Genomic DNA, 6,933 nt, shown 5'->3' on the forward strand with positions numbered 1-6,933 from the left:
TAGGATAGGTCCAGTTTGGTACAAACTTGGGTGATAAAGCACTTTTGTTTTAGAGACAACACCAGTTTATGAAACAGATTCTGCTTCTTTGCATCATTTGTTCCTCATTTTGAGGTTCATTACTTGTACTCATGATTCATTGAACAGTAAACGTAAAGACCATGCGCTTAAGTGTCTGAAGGATGTCCTTGGGTTTCTCACAATTTTTGGAACAAATTGTAACACATTTTAGTGTTTCTATTTTCAAATAAATATTAGAAAATTCTGTGGTCAGTTGCTTATTGCTGTTCATTTATCTTTAAAGTGCTCTTGATTTCAAATTAAAATGCTAAAATTGACTATTTCAGTGATTAACTCCCTTTGCAGGGTGTTATTGGACTCCATATGGTCCACATTAGACACTGTTGGAGTTCTTTCTACAATTTAAGAGTAAATTTTACACCAAACTCAGTGATCATTTGGGTCCAAGTGTCCAGTGTTAAAACAACACTGGACACCGGAGTTAAACAAATAACACTAGAATAGTGTGGAATCTTTGACACTTTGAGAGTATAAATTAACTCTTTGGGAGGTTTCATTTGACTTTTGACAGAGTACATTTATACTCTCAAAGTGTTTAAAATTATACTCTCTTCTAGTGTTATTTGTTTAACTCCGGTGTCCAGTGTTGTTTTAACACTGGATACTTGGACCCAAATGATCACCGAGTTTGGTGTAAAATTTACTCTTAAAGTGTTGAATATACACTTCCCAATTTGCTGTGTGTGGACCAATCATATAAACTTGGAATACATCAAAACAGCAAAAAGACTCAACTCTTGACAAGCCAGGTGGGCCATATTTTTTAGTCGATTCAACTTCACTCTGTCTTATCGCCCAGGAGAGAAGAACACAAAACCAGATGCCCTGTCCAGATCTATGGAACCCACAATGACGGACCACGATTCCGACTCTCTGATCCTCCCACAAAGAGTTTTGCTTGGAGCATCCAGACTGGAACTGGAGAATCAACTCCGACAGGCCCACCAGCAATATGTGCCTCCCCAGCGTCCTCCTGATCACCAGTTTGTTCCTGATGCCCTCCGTTCCCAGGTACTCACCTTCTGCCACAGTTCCCGTCTCTATTGCCATCCAGGCATCTCCAAAACACTGGCCCTCTTATGCAATCATTTCTGGTGGTCTACCCTGTCAAGAGACATTAAAGAGTTTGTTTCAGCCTGTCCTACCTGTGCCAAAGCCAAGACATCTCGCCGACCCACGGCAGGATTATTACGGCCGTTACCTATTCCCCGCCGTCCCTGGTCTCACATCAGTATGGATTTCATCACGGGTCTTCCCCCTTCTGATGGTTTTAAGGTAATTCTCACCATTGTGGACCGATTCTCGAAAATGTCTCATCTGGTTCCTCTTAGGAAACTCCCCTCTGCTAAGGATATGGCCGACATCGTGACGAGAGAGGTGTTTCGCCTTCATGGATTGCCCCTGGACATCGTCTCTGATCGTGGCCCTCAGTTCATCTCTGGCTTTTGGAAGGAGTTCTGTGCTCGTTTGGGCATTCAAGTGAGTCTCTCATCCGGTTTTCACCCCCAGACCGATGGCCAATCAGAGAGGATTAATCAGGAGGTGGAGACCAGACTTCTCTGTGAGGAGGATGCAACCTCCTGGTCCCGTAACCTGCCTTGGGTGGAGCATGCTGCTCTCAACTCCCTTCCGTAAAGTTCCACAGGTGTGTTCCCATTCTATGCCGTCTATGGTTTTCAACCTCCCGTGTTCTCCCTGCAGGACCATGTGTTCAGGGTTCCATCGGCCTAGGTGGACGCTTTCAGGTGTCATCGGGCATGGAGGATAGCCCGCAGCAACCTCATCCACTCCTCTGCAGTCTACTCCTGCTCGGCCAACCGTCGTCGCATACCTGCTCCTACCTACAGTATTGGGCAAAGAGTCTGGTTGTCCACTAAGGATGTTCCCCTCAGGGTGGATTGCCGCAAGCTGGCTCCTCGATTCATTGGACCCTTCCCTGTGTCTAAGGTCATCAATCCTGCAGCGGTCCGCCTCCGTCTCCCCAGGCCACTTCGCATCCATCCCACCTTCCACGTCTCCAGGATCAAGCCCGTTGTCTCCTCAGCACTTGGGGGGGGGGGGGGGGGGGGGGGGGGGGGTACTGTCATGATCCTGTTCCTGCCGAAGACCTGTTGCCACAGCAACCACAGCCCGCACCTCATCAGCTCCATTCATTCCACCTGTTCCGTCATCAACCTAATTCGCCACCTGCTCCTCCTGCTATAATAGATCCATTCAGCTACCCAGTCATTGCCAGATTATTGAAAGCTTTGCAAGTAAATTCTCCAGCCTGTTTACTCACCTTGTCTTCTGATCCCGAACCCTGCTCCGTCCCCGACCTCGTCTCTTGGAATTCCCCTACGGACTATTCTCTATTTCAGATCTCCTGGTAACGACATCCTGCCTCCTGACCTAGCCTCTGCCTCTCTCCTATTAATAAACATCGTTAAACTGTCATTCTTTGTTGGGTGTTTTTACGGATCCGCCAGTCAGCTCGTGACAATTTTAGGCTTTTAATACATTTAAACAGAAGAGTGAGAAAAAAATTCACCCCCCTCAGAGTTGTCATGAGTGTAAACTAGATCATTTAAACAAAAAACATGTTTTGGTACCAGGCTGTAAACATGTTTATTTCTGCTGTGAAATTGGTATTTTTAACATGGGAGTCAATGAGGATTTGCTCGCTTCTGACACCAACCCCCAGCGAATGAGGGTGGAACTGCAATTTTTGGTACTTCCGGGATTGCTTCAATTTTTGAGCCGCATTGTGGGGGCTTGGGTAAAACGGACATTTGACAGAATTGTGACCTTTACTCTCTTGCAATTTAACCTTCCCCTCACCCCCATCCTAACCTTAACCAGCCTGCGCATGCAAAGCTCTGATCGTTGACGCGCTCCAGACATCTGAATCTTGAGCACGGCCACAGTAACATTATCAAATCAGGTGTCACCACCTCAAAAACAAATTTAACACGCAATCATGTCGGCTCATTTCCTTTTATGTTTTCTGTCTTTTATTTGTGCCTGATGCGTTTCGCTGCTGTGGAGCGGAGCACATCACCTGTTTTGTCCTCCGGTGATGACCTCACTGATGCAGCCGGCGCGCAGCTCGCACTCCGCTGTTTTTGCAGTCGGTAGATCTTTTAGAGCTTCAGTTCAAAGGTAACTCATAAGGTGAATATATATGAAGCCAGGTAGCAGTTTTTCTTTAGGGTTGAGAGGAGATGCAGGAAGATAATAAATAGAGACATGACAGAAAAATAGTCAAATAAAAACAAGTTAGTTTTTGTGCCTGGTGGTTGCAACAAACAGACACCACTGAAGGTAATCAGAAGTGAGGAACAGAAAATGAAATAATTATTTTAATGTTTAGAGCAGCAGGAACTCTGAGAGGCTGCGGGCTCATCAGTGAGTTTGCGGCCGCTGCGCAGGGGGAGGGGGGAGAGGGCTGAAGCAAGATGCAGAAACTACCATTGTTAAAAGAGATGCGTTTAACAAATGTGGGCGCAATTTTAATAGTCAAAAACTCCAGCGAACCAACCCCCTCCCATGCGTCAGAAAACGGTTGGTCACCCATCGTCAGTTTTAGCCGCTTCAGGTGGATGACGTCATCAACGACTAGTCGAAGTCCACTCGATTTTCATTACTTGATGGTCAACTTTAAAAAAAATTAAGTCATGCAGCCCCTAGTGCGGAGTGCCTCAGATCATGACTTTTTTTCTTCCATATATACTTATTAAGTAATAAATGTCTAATGTTAATGTAACAACTATATAATAAAAATTATCTTGTTTTTACTATGTAATTGTAATAGTAATAAAAATGAAATTGGCCCTTGCCACCTGTAGATTTTCTACTGGTCACTGGTCATGTGTAGATGTGTAGCACTGGATATTGCAGGATTGTAATGGAAGTACTAATCCTAATTCTCTATCTGACCATTTTAAGTGGGACATATTATGCGAAACTCGCCTTATGCAAACTTTTGTGTTCACATGTGGATCTCCACTCCCTCTAAAAAGCCTCCAAACATGAAAAAATACATCAAGTCATTTTGATCAGTGTTTGATTTGAGGAATTATGTTCCTAAAACAAGCTGATTCAAATAGTCCCCATTTGTGATGTCACAAGTGGGAAATTAGAATAGAATCACCTCTCAGGTGCAATCAACCAATCAATCAGATTTATTAATAAAGCGCTTTTCAAACAAAGTTCTACTGAACAGTCAATACGTCAAAAACAAGGAACCAACAAAATAAATAAATGCGAGGACTACAAAGTTAACTAATGAAAAGAAAAATGTCAAACTCAAACCAAAAATCAGAACACCATGTTAGTTAGCGCCCTCTGAGTTAGTGGAATCAGGGAGTATTCCTCGTGGAGAGACAAGCTGGGTCTTCTGTTGCAGCTCACACATGGACTTTGTTACACTGACCTCAGAGCAGGTTGCATCACACACATTCTGCAACTCTGCCTAAAGAAAACAAACTATCAGTGAAAATCTCTTTACATAAAACCAAATGGTAATCTGAACTAAACTAATATCACTGTGCTCTGTGGAATTTGCACTTTCCTTTGTTGTGCTTTGAATATTTGAGCTCTTTGTGCCTCAGAATAAGAGATGCTTGTGTTTTGTTCATCTGAGGGGAAACATAAAGGAAAAAAACTCTGTTTTCCTGAACGTGACTCCGAGAGGATATAACCCCGACTGAAGCCAGACACAGTTGTTATAGTTTACACGGCGTGAATTAGCTTTGAAAATGCTTCAACTTTGCCAGGCAGCTAGAGCCTTTTCTCGAGGCTAGCGTCATAACAAAATGGCGTTGCTGCAATGTTGTGCAATCTGCGGTTCTCAGTGCAAAATTTGATTTTGCTGATGAGGCTTCCCCTGCCTTCTTCCCCTGACTTCATCCCTCACCCTCACCCCACATTGCATCAACTGAATTCATAAGATGATATTTTTTAAAAGGAAGAAGCTCCTCGTTAGTATGCAGAGGAGTCAAAGTAAAAACAGCACACTTCGTTTTAGAAGTATGGGATAAAATATTCATGACTACAGAGAACTATCTTTGAGTGAAAGCGAGACGGCGAGAGAGAGATAAGGGTGGAGAAGAAAACAGTTGTCTCTTTTTACTCAAGCCTTTACCCGAATTTCCACGTGATGCCGGCTTTTCTTTCAGGGCAGCTGCACTCATCCTGCACCTGTTGGCTTTTTGAACCTGAAGAGCTGACAGTGAAAAAAATACCTCATCTTATCCCCTCCTCCTTTCAAAGTGTCTGCCGTTTAGCGTTTTCCCTCCTTCCCCTCGTATTTTCAGCATCCCTCCAGTTTTTGTTGCTGATATCGCCATGGCAACAGGTTACCCTGACATTGCCCCAGCCGAGCTGAAAAACTCAAGTGAAACAACATCAAAGTCAATTAAATGGGAGTGATGCTACAGGAAGTGACTTGTGCCAGTTTAGTTAAAACAAACACAGACCCTCATGTGCCACAGGGAGACTATTTGTAATATTGAATAAAGAATCATAGTAATCTTGTTTAAATTTACAAACTAGGAGATAAAATGTGATGCCGTGCATCTGAATGGTTTGTCTTTGCTGTCTGTTGAGGAATAAATGCCAGCGTGTCAAAGTGTTTATTTGTTTTCTTATGTATCCATTGATTTTCCTCTGCTTTTCCGTGGTCAGATCTCAGGGGCAGCATCTGAAGCAGAGACACCCAGACTTCCCTTTCTGCAGTCACTTGGGCCAGCTCCCAAGGCGTTCCCTGGCCAGCTGAGAGACATAGTTCCTCCAGCTTGTCCTGGGCCTTTCTTTAGGTCTCCTCCCAGTTGGAAGTGCCTGGCAAACCTCATCAGGAGGCATCCTAACCAGATGCCTGAACCACATCAACTGGCTCCTCTTGATGTTGAGGAGCAGCGGGTCTACTCCGAGCCCCTCCCAGATGACTGAGCTTCTCACTCTATCTCTAAGGGAGAGCCTTATTTTGACCGCTTCTATCCATATTGTCATTCTTTTAGTCACTTCCCAAAGCTCGTGACCTTAGATGAGGGTGGGAACGTAGGTCCATCAGTAAATCGAGAGCTTTGCCTTCCAGCTCAGCTTTCTCTTCACCATGACAGACCAGTACAACGCCCGCATCACTACAGACTCAGCACCAATCCACCTATCCATCTCCCACTCCATGCTTTCCCTCACTTGTGAACAAGACCCCGAGATACTCAAAGTCCTCTACTTGAGGCAGGACCTCGTCCCTGACCTGGAGAAGGTGTTCTACCTTTTTTTCATTCAAGATTTCAGATTTGAAGACTCTCTTATGTAGTTTTAGCAAAGGTTTCACTGGAATTATTTGAATGCCCAATTGAGAAAACAATCATTATGTGTATACCATGAATAGATACATTTATGGAGTCAACCCAAAGATGGCAGTGAGAACTGATCAGCATTATCACAGGAATGGCTCTAACTCAGTCCGTTCCACAGATAACAGTCATATTTCCATTACCAGAACTCCAGGGTAGTTCCTGGGAGTGGGAACTTGACCAGGACATGGGATGTCCCAGTCCTCTCAGCTGTTGTGTCTCCATTCAAATCCAGCCCTTTCAGAACTTGCACAGATGTCAGTGTGTCACAACTGCTTTGGCAGTGAGTGATGCCACTGATCAGCCCCAAAACGCACCCAAAGTAACATTAATATAGTTAAAAGTGTTTATGTTATAGAAGAGTATCATAATTTAATCCATTCAGAGGACAAGAGCAGCTCTGGGTTTTGTGAGACAAGCCCCGTTAATTAAGTCTGTGGGGGAATTCCACCGAGTTTTCAGGTGTCCAGACAGATATGAAGTGAGATCGGCGCTTATTTGTTCTTGCTTC

The sequence above is a fragment of the Nothobranchius furzeri genome, chromosome 12, assembly GCF_043380555.1.
Source record: "Nothobranchius furzeri strain GRZ-AD chromosome 12, NfurGRZ-RIMD1, whole genome shotgun sequence".
NCBI lineage: Eukaryota > Metazoa > Chordata > Actinopteri > Cyprinodontiformes > Nothobranchiidae > Nothobranchius > Nothobranchius furzeri.